Source organism: Erpetoichthys calabaricus, chromosome 2 (genome assembly GCF_900747795.2).
Source record: "Erpetoichthys calabaricus chromosome 2, fErpCal1.3, whole genome shotgun sequence".
NCBI lineage: Eukaryota > Metazoa > Chordata > Cladistia > Polypteriformes > Polypteridae > Erpetoichthys > Erpetoichthys calabaricus.
In genome coordinates this window covers 26,302,589-26,316,648 of record NC_041395.2, presented here as the reverse complement: position 1 = coordinate 26,316,648, position 14,060 = coordinate 26,302,589, and the positions used below count along the sequence as shown (strand labels likewise).

At 41.7% G+C, this 14,060-nt stretch overlaps 1 long non-coding RNA gene across 1 annotated transcript in view; it reads right to left on the bottom strand.

Annotated features, from left to right (window-relative positions):
- Positions 1-10,595: 10,595 nt before the first annotated feature.
- Positions 10,596-14,060, bottom strand: part of LOC114645701 (uncharacterized) — a 39,812-nt gene continuing 36,347 nt past the window's right edge. The window contains exon 2 of the long non-coding RNA XR_007934239.1: positions 10,596-10,772. This is a non-coding gene — a long non-coding RNA (uncharacterized LOC114645701). The remainder of the gene's footprint in view (positions 10,773-14,060) is intronic.

Here is a 14,060-nt window from a genome sequence, read left to right as displayed (position 1 = left end):
TTCCCTCTGTGCCTGGAGGAATGCTAGACTCGTTGACTCGGCAACTAATCCTTGCGTGTGCGTGAGTTGCGAAATGTAAACAATGGCAAGATGGCATCGACATGTCACAAGGGAGCGAAGCGAGTGCAGAAAACAAAACACTCGGCAGACAATGTTTTGCACATTATCGCAGAGTCGGACTCTGATTTTTCAGAATCGGATTTTATTGACAGTGATCAGGAGATTGAACAAGAGAGTGAGAAGCCGGCATCAGCTGATTGGACACCAGCCGATGCCGCGCCAACTGATCCGCTGCCAGCTGAGCGCATTCGTGCAGCCGATGCATCTACGGCAAGGTTTGCATGGGAAGAATACACAGACATTGATCCGTGGGTGCCGAACTTGCTACTGGACTTCACAAGACGGCACGGCTTGCTGTTGGACACGACAGATCACCTGCTGCTGAACTACTTCAGGCTGCTCTCTCCTGATGCTGCTTTTCAGCTACTGTCAGACAAGACAAACAGGTAGGCAGAGAAATTTTTTTGAATTGCGGGCTGCACTTGCATCGCATTCTCGTTTTTCAAAGTGGAAACCCACAACAAAAGAGATGAAGCGCACTGTGGCATTACAAATAGAGATGGGACAGAACTGGTGATATAACTTCAGGGAGCATTGGTCCAAACGTGCTTTGTCCCCTGGTGGCTTTGGACAGGTTATGCAGTGTGATGATAGGTATGTGATGCTACACAGTTTTATTCACTTCTGTAATAAACAGAAGCAAATCCCATGGGATGAGCCAGGCTATAACGCCATGCATAAAGTTCAGCCCCTGCTTGACATTGTGGAACCAACATAGAAACAATTTTATCAGCCTGGCTGTGATTTGTCTGTGCATGAATCTATGATAAAATAAAAGGGACACCTTTTTTTCTGCAAACATATGCCAGACAAGTCCACAAAGTATGGCATAAAGGATTTTGTACTGGCAGAAGCAAACACTGGTTTCTGCCTGAAAGTAATTACATATACAGGAAAGTATTTCTTTCAAAGAGAGAACTGTCCCTTGACAAGTCAGGTTGTGCTGGAGCTGCTTCAGGGCTATGAACATTTGGGTCATGTTGTGTACATTTGGACAATTTTTATACATGCCCAGAATTGTTCATGGAGCTACAGAGCAGAAGAATTGGAGCTTGTGGCACAGTGAGGGTGAACAGGAGATACATGGCTTCACAGTTGAAGCCAGACAGGCTGAAGACGAAAAGAGGTGCCAATATGGTTTTCATGCAGGCAGAAAACTTGGTGGCAGTGGCATGGCACGATGGCAAACTGCTGACTTGTCTCTCTACAGTACACACTAACAATATATGTGAGAAAGTGCAGCAACAGACAATTGAAAAGTACGCACCAAAGCAACACATATTGTAAGCAGTGCAATGTGGCAATGACTGAAATTGGCTGCTTTGAGCGAGATCAGACTTTGCAGGAATTTGCTGTGTAAAATGTATGTGATATGTATGTGAAATCATAGAGTATGCAGGCTCATACAACATGCAAGACAGTAACATTTGTCAAAAGTAAATATTTTTTGTTGATTTCTTGATTTCAAATGCTTTGTGTTGTTTTTTTAAAAAAAGTTAGTTTTTGGAAAAATATTCAGCCCTGGGAGAAAACAAACAACAAAAAAAAAATTAGCCCTAAAAGAGTTAATTCCATGTTCCATGTTGCTGCTCTCATTATGCAATAGCAGACATTTCTGAAATTGTTGATTTTCTCTTTTCTAAGAGAGGAATGTTTTGTGGACCTGAACATATAAACAATCCTGAGACCTTCACCTTTCTTTATTTTCAGGTATTGTGTGATGGACACAGTGTGCAGGTCACGTTTTGGTTCATTTTGTATCTCATTATTGTTTGGCTGCTAATTAAGGAAAAATAAACAAAGGAGTCTGAGACTTCAAGAGCAAGTAAATTAAAATGAATTTGAAAGAAGTTAATTAGCAGCACAAACAGGTCACTAATTGAGAAAAGTGTTAGAATGAAAACCTGCAGCCACTGGGGCCCTCGAGGACCGGAGTTGGAGACGCCTGTTTTAACTCTCATCTGGCTGAACTATTTCCCATAAAAATCTGGTTATCCCTCCTGTGTGTGTTCATCATGTCTCATTTCCAGGATGTGTTTCATTTGAGATGAGCAGGATAAGCCCTGAGGCATCTAAATGTCTTTTCCAAGTACTTGTTATGGATCATGCAGTAAGAACAGCACAAAAGCACCCTCTGGTGGGCATTCCATTCCATTATTAAAGATTATGAAATAATGTTATTTTTTGAAATTGCCCAAACAAAAAATCATCTTTCCCCCGGCAAAGCGCCATTCCAAATTATACTACAGATACAATTGACAGAAAAAAACAAATAAACATCAAATCAAAGTGTTTTCCTGCTTTCCTTGTTCTGACTAGACAGTCATGGGCTCACTCACGTAAATTCCATGCAACAAAAACCATCTGCTTCTCTCATTTTACTTCTCTCTCTCTCTCCAAAACATTCTTTGCTGCCATTTGAGACTTTACTGGCAGTAAGCCATTTGTCATACCCACCTTCAGATTACTTCCATGATGAGGATAACATGTATAAAGTATGAAGACACCAGGGGAAAGTGACCATTGAACTCCAAAAAATGTGATCTGAATTAGAAGAACTAGCAGCTTCTGCGTTGCCTGTTGTGGTATGTCAACAGCTTTACAGTGATCCCTCCTCGATCGTGGGGGTTGCGTTCCATAACCCCCCGGTGAAAGGTGAAAATCTGAGAAGTAAAAACCATATGTTTATATGGGTATTTTTATATATTTTAAGCCCTTATAAACTCTCCCACACTCTTAAAAACATTTCCTACACAGTTGTACAGCATAAACCCTTTATATTCTTTTAGATATTAGGTAAGATTAATTGAAATTATGTAGGTAAACACATTGTTTATATACAGTAAAACCTAAATGTTATTGTAAAGATATCGAGCGTCTCCCATATCACATATGTTACAGACATTACGATAGACAGGCCACCAGCAATAAATACGTACAATGCAAGAAAAAATGTATAAAATGTGTGTACAGTTACACTAAACATACTGTCACAAACTCGAGACAGAGTCATATAAAGGTTTGGGGCAGCCACCCGTATAATTTGGTGTCCTGGCTGCAAAGTTGCTTTTCAATAATAACACAGCACTGATGCGCACAAAACCAAGTCCAAACAGAACTGAGGGAATAGGGAAAAGGCACAGGCCTTTAAAGGGGAAGACAGGAAGTGAGGTCATAGGGATCGGGCTCATGTTCTTCAGCCATTGGTTCAAGCCAGGACGTGACATCACCGGGGCCGGAGCCGGCAAGGTTTCCTTCCATAGGCTTGGTCCCAGAAGTGACGTCAAGAGAGTCAGGTGGAATCTCCCGTGAATGGTCTACAGGAAAGGGAGAAGAAGAGTCAGTGCACTCTGCCACATCCCGGCATGCCTCGGAACTGCCCTTACTCAAGCCCTTTAGCTGCCTTCCATGCACACGTGTATGACAGTACATACATGTACTAAGTACGTAGTAAATTAGTTATGGATACTCACCAACAATGACACAACGACTTGTCCGATAACGATGAGATAAATGTTACTGCACAACAAAGGAGAGCATCACAGCTCTTCTAAAGGAGCCTCTTCAGGCGACTGTGTAGCACCGCTGTCGTCGTCTGGAGTTTCTTCTTCCACTGAAGGTGGTGTTTTGCGGGTGAGGAACATCGTGATGGGCAGTTGTTGCCGCTGCTTTTTCATTTGTGTAAGGAGGTTTTTATACACTTCTGTGGCATCGTCAAGAGCATTTCTAAATTGCAAAGAACAAATCATTTTCGGGTCCCATTCTTCAATCGATGTCTGGAGATCTTTTGCTATTTGTAGAATGGTCGCGAGATGCTCGAGAGTTAGGCTAGCGTCTTCTTCCTGTGCTGGGTCCTCTTGTTCCATATCTTCCTTGCTCGCAAAGTGGAATTGAATGCTGCTTTCCATCACTGAGCCAATTAGCACCCAGGAACTTAACTGTGTGCTCTGATTGGGTAGCTTCTCAGCCATCCGCCAATAGCATCCCTTGTATGAAATCAATTGGGCAAACCAACTGAGGAAGCATATGCCAGAAATAAAAAGACCCATTGTCCGCAGAAATCCGTGAACCAGCGAAAAATCCACGATATATATTTAGATATGCTTACATATAAAATCCGCGATAGAGTGAAGCCGCGAAAGTCGAAGCACGATATAGCGAGGGATTACTGTATATACAGCAATGTGAAATAGTCAGTAATGTACACCCTCTTTTAATGCTCTGGTGTTATGTATCAAGGAATATTTAACAGTTATTTAACAGCATTTTTTTTAAATTAGAGATATCTAATGTGCAATGCCAAGGAAACAACACCTAACAGATTTTACTTTGCTATGTGAGTGTGGGTGTGTGCAGGAGCTGAACCTTCAATGGTTTACTGTATTGTACCCAAAGCTTACAGGGTAGGCTCAGAATCCTTGTGACTCTGATTTGGATTGTGTAGGTTTGAGGATCCTGTGTTTGACTATTATTATTTTTTTAACATTTTATTGAATTTGTTAAAATCAAATAACATTCCATACAAGCAAGTCAAGTTTTATAAAACTAGGTTTGAAACAAATCAACCCCCACCCTTGAGAAAGAGAGCTAGGCCAGCAGAGTAAAAAACTAAGTCCTCAAGACTGATCAATATTTTTTCTGGAATAGAGGTTGGTCGGACGGGAGGAAAATTGGGCAGGTTTTATTTAACAAATTTTCCAATTTAGAGGTAGTGAAAACAAAAAAATAAGCCAATTTTCGTCGACCATGTGTGAAAAAGCAAGTACACACTTACTACTTTCATATAAGTTGAAAAGGTGTAGTACCTGTAAATGGAAGTGTTCATGTTTTATTATTATACAAAATGGAATGACAGTGCTGATCCACCATTCCACAGCACTGGACTGACACCACATTGCTCCTCCTGGATCTGAGGTTTGACCTCTGGATGGAGTCTCCTTTCTAGTACTCTGGCATAAGCTTTCCCAGGGAGGCCGAGTAATTTGATTCTCGGATAGCTGCAGCACATCCTCCTGTCCCCCTTTTTAAAAGGGGGGCCCACCACCCAGGTCTGCCACTCCAGAGGCACAGCTCCCGATCACCAATCAACATTGAATAGGTGTGTTAGCCATGACAGTCCAACAATGTCCAGAGTCCTCAGCATTTATGGGCTGATCTCAACCACCCCAGGGCCTTGGCACTGCGGAGTTACTTAACTACCTCAGTCGCCTCCCTCAGGAAAATGGGCATTGATCCCCCATCAGCTTCTGGTCCTCTACAGAAGGCATGTCCATCAGGTTCAGGAGCTCCTCAAATTGTTCCATTCACCTCCAGACAACATCCTCAGTCTGGGTCAGCATTTTTCCAACCTTGCTGAGAACAGCCTGGGTGAATACATGCATTCCCTTTCTGAGTCGCCTGATGGTTAGCCTGAACCTCTTTGAGCCCAATTGATAATCGCTTTCCTTGGTCTCTATGAACTCCTTCCCCACCCAGGTTTTTGCTTCCCTGACCACCAATGCCACCACCCTTTAGGCCTGTTTTACCTTTCTGCTGCTGCTTCAGGAGTATCCCATGCTAACCATACATGGAAGCCTTCCTTTTTCAGCCTGATGGCATCCCTTACCTCTGCTGTTCACCATTTGGTCCTTGGGTTGCCACGTCGAGAGGCACTAATTGCCTATAGGCGACAGTGGTGGTGGCCACAATGGTGGCTTTGAAGTCCCATTCAGACTCTATGTCCCTGGCCTTTCAAAGGAAAACTTCTTCCAGAGGGTGGAGATGAAAGTCTTCTGGACAGGGGCCTCTACCAAATGTTCCCAGGCCACTCTCACTACTCGCATGGACTTTCCATATCTGTCCAGGCATCTCCCCAATCATCTGACTCAGCTCACTACCAGGTGGTAATCAGTTGACAACTCTGTTCACCTGAGTGTCCGGAACATATGGCCACAAACCTCTTTGTCAATTGATCTTCATGTGAAGGAAACAGTGACATAAAGTTAGAAAAGGCATAACAATGGCCCAAAAACTGTCACATGATCCCTCAGCAGAGATGTGCTGAGGGGATCACTAAGACTGTGACTTCTCCCTGAGTTGGCCCATCTGGTACATGTACTTAGGATGTCAGATGATACAACTGTGAAATTGATTAGAGATTTTTGTCCTAAGGTTCTCTGGAACCAAGTACAAATATGAGTCATCTTATGCTCGAACATGGGATTTGTTATGGACAAACAATGCCTAGTATAGAGGACCAATAACAAAACATTTCTCAGGATTAGATCAGGGAGGCCGTTCCTTTCAATCACACCTCTCCAGGTGTCTCCATCATTACCCATGTCAGTGTTGAAATCTCCCAACACAACTATAGAATTGAGAGCTTGTACCCTTTCCAGGATACCCTCCAGTGAATGCAAGAAGGCTTGTTACTTTGAACTGACATGTGGTGTATAGGCACATATGGCAGTCAAAGTCCTTCACTTCATAATCTTAAGCCGAACAGAAGCAGTCCTCTTGTTCTACAGGAAAAACTCCAACATGGCATGGGATTTAGAAAGAAGCCCACTCCTTCCCAACGCCTTAACCCCTGTGCAACTCCAGCCTCCTTCGAGGGGTTTGGTTTGAGAACTATGCGAGTGAGTGGACATGAGCCCAACTATATTTAGTTAGTATTTTTCCACCTCACTCACCACTCTGGCTCTTCCGCCCCAGAAGTGACATTCCATGTTCCAAGTATCAGTTCATGTGTCTGGGTTCCACTTCGCCAAGATCTCTGCCTTCGACTGTCACCCAGGTCACATTGCACCTGTCTCCTGTTCCTCCTGCAGGTGATGGGTTCACAGGAAGGCAGTCCCCTGGTGCATTTTCAGGATGAGCTCAACTGTGCCCTGCGGTAGCCCTGGCCATCAGACACTCTCCTGCGGGCACTTATTCCAGATCTGGCTCCAGAAGGAGACTCCAGGAACCCCACACTGGATGAGGTGCTCTTTTTATCTTTATGGAGCTGCATTACTAGGGGCTGTGAATCTCTCTTTGTCTGACCCCTCACCTGGGAACCAATTTTGCCTTGGAAGGCCCTAGCAGAAGTTTTTGTTCTGGACAAAATGGCTCTGTGGGTCACAGGGGCACTCAAACCTGTCCACCACTATAATCTGGTGATTCTGTCTAGTCTGTGGAATGGTGGACAAGTCTTTTACCCCAATCGGTCTACATGTGTTTTGTGGATTTAGAGATGGTGTATGACCGTGTTCCTCAAGGGATACTGTGGCTGTGCTGGGAGAGTATGGGGTTCCTAATAATGGCTATTTGGTCCCTGAATAATCACAGTAGGAGCTGAAACATTTGGCAGTTCAGTTTGAAGCATTACGGTCTGTGGTAACACCATGATATGGATGAAAGGCATCTACAATTGCCTCAGAGAAAGAATGGTTGTTCTTCATGGATTTTGGAAGGGTTATAAGCCCATTTTCAAAGAAGGGTCTAGTATATCATTCTCCATAGAGAAGGGATTATTTACATTCAAACAGTTTTGGATATCTTCTGAATTTGGTATTCCAATTTGGGACTTGCAGAACTCTGTCAACATTGTAAATGTTGCAGTTTCTGACTATCAGGAAAAGAATAAACAAGTATGACTTTCATAGGAGGGTGGCCAGGAGAATGCATGTTCCTTAGAGAAAAAAAAACAATGCAATATGACTTAGGTGAACCACAAGACTTCTGAAACAATGTCCTCTGGATTGAACTGTCAAGAATGGAGATGGAGTAGTGAAGATTTGGTGTTGTTATACAGCTGAAGATCCAACACTTGTGCACTTTAAAGGAATTAATTTGATTCCAGCCGTCCGACAAGTAAAGCTTATCCAAAACTGGATTATGCAACAAGACATTAATGATCATCACTCCAGCATCACTACAACTGAAGAATGAAAAAAAAAGAAAGTCGTGATTTTGGAATGGCTAAGTCAACCTTTAGACCTTAACCCCATTGTAATCTGTGGCAGGATCTTAAGAGAGCTGTGCACAAATGGATATGTGTTGGATATCTGGAATTGCAATAAACAGTAAAAAGTAAAACAAAACAAAAAAACAACCAAAGTCAGAAAAGAGTGTAAACTGAGGGAATGTGGAAGTAAAAAGTGGGACTTATGGCACTTTCAAACAAAGATTAGAAATGTTAGGAAACAATTCAAGCCTACAGCTTTCACACAGCGGAGCCCTGTTGTTGTCACTCCTTCAGTCCCGCTCAGGCGTGATGCTTATTTTCAGATTCACAGTGGCCAATGATGATGTTGAACTCTTTTTTGTGCAGCGTAGCCCTGCTCTTGTCATTTCTTAGGTAGGTTTTTGGAGGTCTCTGAGACGGTCCTTACTCGTACTGTTATCCAGTTAAATTTTAATACTTGCTTGCTGGACTCTATTCCTGCCCCCCTGTTAAAAATTGTTTTGTAGTAGTTTGTCTGCTCCTTGATTTTTTTATTAATATGTCTTTGTTATTTGTGTCACTGTGTGGTTTGGGAACAGCAAAGCCCATAAATGCAAGACTCTGCAGTGCATACTGATGATAGCTGAGAGGATCATATTGATTTGGATGAACCAGTGATCCACACCACAGACCTTTAGATCTTTCAGGCAGTTACCAAAAGTTAAGAGAGAGAATCAGGGGATTTCCAGCAAAAGGCCAACACTAATTTATCGGCAATCGTGCTCAGAGAGTATAATCTGTATTGAGCGGAAATGAGGCAAAGAGTGGACAGGTCATGGATGAGGAATATATGAAGCAAGAACATAGTATTAATATATAGAGACTAGAAAAAAGAGAGTCAGATATGGGACAGTCCCAGAAAATACCCACTGTTTTGTCTTAGTAGAGTAATATTTTACTCTACTTTCCCCTTTTGTATTATTAATATGTAGCCTTTGTCAGAATTCCTCAAATCTCACAGACTTGCCACTATTTCTAAGGTATTGTACCATATAACGTTTCCCCACCTTTCCTTCTACATTTATATTACCTCAGGCAATTAGTTGTAGTAAAAGACAGGCAGGAGTTAAGTTACAATTTAAATAATGTATCATTGATAATATTCATAAATAATAACAATATGCAAAGTACATTCGAATATTGGCAACCATACAACCTGATAAATGGTGATGTGTAGTTTCAGGCGGCACACAGACTTGTTACTTACTTAAAATGTCTCTAGTTAAGGCATCATTTGTGGTCAGCTTTCTTCAGAACCGGCCACATGCCTGTCTCAATATGGTTTCCGAGCTGTGCTCTTCATTGTGTCGTCCTTTTCAGTTCATGGTGTGTGATGGTCTTTCATCAGTTTGGTGAGAGAGAGAGGGTGAGGTAAGGCAAGCAAATTTATAGGTTTTCTGTCCAACCCCTAGAACCGATAGGTGGTACTTAAAGGCTTTTGATACAAGCCAGTTCCAAACAGCCATACTTCAGACCAATGGGGGGACAGAATACCTTCACACTTTCCCTCCAAACCATATGTTAAGGGGACGCTTGCCAGTTAGGCAGCCTGGCTTTCCTGTGTGGGTTGACTAAGAGACTTCAGCAGAGAAATGTTGGCAAAACTTGTTTGAGGCACTTCCCCCAACCTTGTCGTAAAATTACAAAGAGACTCAGTCCTAAAGTGGGAAAGGGGTTCTTAAACCATTAAATCATTGTTGTTATTATCAATAATGTAACACTAATATTACATTGGTTTGTATAAGTTACAAATAAAGACATACAAAATATTTATCAACTTGTATGCAAAATTTCACATCTCAACACCCGGTAATGTACCCAAAATATTAAAGGAACAGTTGGCAGCTAGACTTTTGAGAAGTGAGGTATGAATGATGAAACCAGCAAACCATGATTAGAAATTGTGCTCCCACTCTGACTGTAACCTCCTTCAGTACGTAGTATGCTGCATCTTCAGTAAGCCCACCATGCTATACAACCCCATACCACTGGATAGTAGCGTAAGACCACAAGTGAGCCAGAGGTCATTATTAGCTGTTCAAGTTCCATTTTTAGAACATACAGTAACTCAAAACCTAAAAACCACAAGATGTTTGTGTCTCCTGTCCTCATTGTTTTTAACTCCTCTGAATTTCAGGATTGTGCACTCGTTGCACTGGTGCCGCCAGGTGGTGCCTGCAACACACACAGGGCAAGAGATAAACGCATTTTTCTTCCTGTCTTTAACAGAGCTAGTCTTCTGTAACTATGCACGACTTTCCCCATTCCTTGCAGATTCCTTCAGCTTTTGTAAATGAAGAAGAGATACTTTCATTTTAACTTGAAATCACTTCTTTGAAGTTCTATTTTGTGGAAAACCTCAAATTGCTCAATTACATAAACACAATCAGCCATTAATGAATTGAAAATACCATTTTAATTAACATCGCCAATTTTCACAATACCAAAGTGCTGGTTATAATGATTTCAGAAGATTAAGATTACAGAAATTTAGAAGCAATAAATTGGATTCTGTTAACATTCTGGCAAAGCATGGGTTTTATTGCAGCTAAAACCAAGTATATAAGAATAGCTGTTTATCTGTTTCTTGACATCATACATTCAAATAGAGGACTTCTGCAGAGTAGCAAACGGCAGGCATGGATTATTTACCTTCCTCAGAATGATCTTCTGCTTCTCCCTAATGCTTCAAAAAAATAAAATAAACACAAAGAAGTTAATATTCTGCTCTCTTGTAAACACTCAGTAGTTCCACACAGAAAAAAAATAAGGACTTATCTTTTTAAAATACATTCTTAGTTTCAGTATGATACTTATTTTTGCATTCAGAGTAACCAAAGAAATAAACTAATGGTGAAATTATATAATGTTATAATACATGGGAGTATAGGAACCTAATCAAGGATTTTGTTAAATGGTGCGACTCAAACCACATACAACTGAACACCAGCAAAACCAAGGAGCTGGTGGTGGATTTTAGGAGGCTCAGGCCCCTCACGGACCCTGTGATCATCAGAGGTGACTGTGTGCAGGGGGTGCAGACATATAAATACCTGGGAGTGCAGCTGGATGATAAATTAGACTGGACTGCCAATACTGATGCTCTGTGCAAGAGAGGACAGAGCCGACTATACTTCCTTAGAAGGCTGGCGTCCTTCAACATCTGCAATAAGATGCTGCAGATGTTCTATCAGATGGTTGTGGCGAGCGCCCTCTTCTACGAGGTGGTGTGCTGGGGAGGCAGCATAAAGAAAAGGGACGCCTCACGCCTGGACAAACTGGTGAGGAAGGCAGGCTCTATTGTAGGCACGGAGCTGAACAGTTTGACATCTGTGGCCGAGCAAAGGGCGCTGAGCAGACTCCTGTCAATCATGGAGAATCCACTGCATCCACTGAACAGGATCATCTCCAGACAGAGGAGCAGCTTCAGCGACAGACTGCTGCCACCGTCCTGCTCCACTGACAGACTGAGGAGATCGTTCCTCCCCAACACTATGCGACTCTTCAATTCCACCCGGGGTGGGGGGTTAACATTAACATTATACAAAGTTATTGTGTCTGTATACCTGCATTGTTATCACTCTTTAATTTAATATTTTCTTTATCGGTATGCTGCTGCTGGAGTATGTGAATTTCCCCTTGGGGATTAATAAAGTATCTATCTATCTATCTATCTATCTATCTATCTATCTATCTATCTATCTATCTATCTATCTATCTATCTATCTATCTATCTATCTATCTATCCTGGAATACGGGCAGGCGTTACTGCTCTGTAGTGGGCACAAATCCTTTTGGTTTAACGATGGAGGGTTTCTTTTCTGGTTTCTGGTTGGATAGTTTCTTGTTTTTGTCCAAGTCACGTTTTGACTTTGTGTATATCTCGTGCTCTGACAGTTAAACAGGAGCGCAATGACGAGAGATGCGCATGTCTGGTGCTTTTGTGGTTAAAGCTATATATGAAGATTGTTTAAAAGTTTGTAATATACTGTGAATTATATTTGGATGTTGTATGGGCTAATCTGAGACAGAGGCTGCGGGCCGAGGGGAGGAGGAAGCGTGACGTCAGGAGTGGGGAGCCAGGCAGGGCCCTCGTCACTCACACGCCAGCCTTCATTTGAGTCAGTCTACCTCTGCATTTTGGAGGGTACCTCACCTCCGCTTAGACAGCGATACCGGTTTGTTTATTGATTTTTAAAGTTTGTCCTGTTTGACTACTATGTGGGCGGAGCCGCAGGGACAGCTAGTTTATTTATAAATACATTTGAAATAGATTACTGAAAGTTAATTTATTATCATTGCTTATAAGATAATCAAAAAGAGTGATTTATAACTTACCTGAGTCTATTTTAATGATTCCCTCTTTGTGATAGGTCTCTGTTGGCATAACTGTATGCTGCCCGTGCAGCTGCCTGTGATACACAAATTACTGAAATAAACGTAATCAAGATGGTAACACCTGCCATGACCGAGACAATGATATTAAAGCATTTCGCTTTTTCTCCATAGATTCTTGCTAGCTGTATGTTCCTTGCCACTTTCTGGTCTCTGGACTGTTGAATAAAAAAGAAAAAAAAATAACACTTTAAAGCATAACAGTTTAAAATTGGCCATATATGAGTAAACCAATGAGAGAGTGATTATAAGGGTGCTTATGATGGAATAGCATACCATTTTTAGACTATATGGGAAAACTGTGTAAAGAGTAGAATGAAAGGGGTAGGCAAGAGTCTATCCTGACATCATTGGGCACAAGATAGGAAAATGGTGGAAATGATGCCAGTCCAGCACAGGGCACACTTATACACACACCCACATTCATACCTGCCCAATATGGAGTGCTCACAGATGACACCAGTTGGCTGGTGTCTCAGCCAGAATGGATGTTCCCTTACCAGGCCTGGAAGCCTTTATGGACTGATGTGGATGGGCAGTTGGGAGGAAATATTAACAGAAGAATAGAGGGAGCCTGCTTGCCAGGGCCATGTACTACCCCTATACACTGGGTGGTAGCATCCCTTTGGTGGAATTCACATTTGTACACCCACAGGGCATACTGGGAGATGTAATGCTGATGGGGAAGTTAGGTGCCGTCAATTGGAGCTGCATGGGAGGGTTAACCCTACCGCCGGGGGAGCTTCTAACTGACCCTATAGTGCTTTCAGTCGTGCAATGCTGTGGCACCAGAAGTACTCCCAGGTCCAACATAAAAGAAGCCATCTCACCTTAGTCTGGGAGATGGACTCAGGAGGGGATGGACAAGGCTTATCTGGAGGAGAGTGGAGAACAAAAGGAACTGAAAATTGGAATTGTGACTGGGACTGTGCTACATAGTGTTACTTAGAAGAAGAAGAAACATGAAAGGTACTTTTTTTTCAATAATGTAACATTTCTTTGAACATGTGAGTGTGTTGGTCCAATTGTGTCTGGGGTTTTCAGGCTCAGTGTCACCCCCTACAGGCCACAGGAGCCACCATTTAACATAACCTGCATGACTTTAAAGAGGAAAGCCTATGCAGACATGGGAAGAATTTGCAAACCTCACACAAAATTACACTCAAATACAAAAATAAATACATATGTACTTATACAGTACTAGCAAAATACCCGCACTTCGCAGCGGAGAAGTAGTGTGTTAAAGAGGTTATGAAAAAGTAAAGGAAACATTTTAAAAATAACGTAACATGATTGTCAATGTAATTGTGTTGTCATTGTTATGAGTGTTGCTGTCTTTTATATATATAATATACACACACAGACACACATAAACATATATATACATATACATATATATATACATATCTACATATACACATATCTACATATACATACGTATATACAGTACACATCCACAAAAACATATATATACATATACAAATTTACATATCTACATATATATATATATATATATATATATATAGACATACATATATACATACATACATTCACATATATATATATATACTGTATATAA